Source organism: Lipotes vexillifer, unplaced genomic scaffold (assembly GCF_000442215.2).
Source record: "Lipotes vexillifer unplaced genomic scaffold, Lipotes_vexillifer_v1.1 scaffold472, whole genome shotgun sequence".
Lineage (NCBI taxonomy): Eukaryota > Metazoa > Chordata > Mammalia > Artiodactyla > Lipotidae > Lipotes > Lipotes vexillifer.
The window spans coordinates 2669327-2670064 of NW_006797698.1; positions in this window are offsets into that span (position 1 = coordinate 2669327).

Genomic DNA, 738 nt, shown 5'->3' on the forward strand with positions numbered 1-738 from the left:
GGGCCCAGCCTGGTCTCCTTCGGGCTCTCCTCACCGCCCCCCAAGCGACCCGGCTCCCGTGGTGGGTCTAAGATCGGTGGGGGGCGGGGGGGGTACGGGTCTGGGTGGATCCGAGTGGGATCAGGGTGGAGAGCGGGGGCAGGGCCGCAGTTTCCCAGACCGACCCCACCAACCGACAGTCGGGGACTCGATCCCGCCGCGAGAGCGCGGCGCAGACACATTCCGCCGGGCACTTGCGATTCAAAGACAGCAGCGCAGACACTAGCTCCCTTCCCCTTAACAGGCCCCCTCCTTTTCCCCCCAACTCCACACCGCCCCCCGACGCCCCGCGCTCCACCTTTCTCCTGGCTCCTCCCTCCGCGCCTGCCGGCACCCTCCCTCGCAGCCCGAGTGCCCTTCCTCCTTGCCTCCTCTCCCTCCTCCACCCCTTCCCCTCCCCCGTCCTTAGCTCCCACTTTCCATCACCTACTGCGGGCCGTCGTTCCTCCAGACCCTCACCTGCCCGCCTAACCCGCTGGGCACCCTCTCCACTCCTGGGCACCCTGTCCCCGACCTCCCCCACTGGCTGCCCCGCTGCCCCCTCCCGCCTCCTCGCTCTCCCCCCACCCCCCTCCCGGGCGCCGCTTCCCCGCTCCCGCTCCCTCCGCGTCTTTTCCTCTCCCCTCCCCGCGAAGTTTCGGGGCTGTCAGTCTGTCAGTCTCCGGGCAGTCCGCACCCGGACTGCAGGCGGCGGGCGCC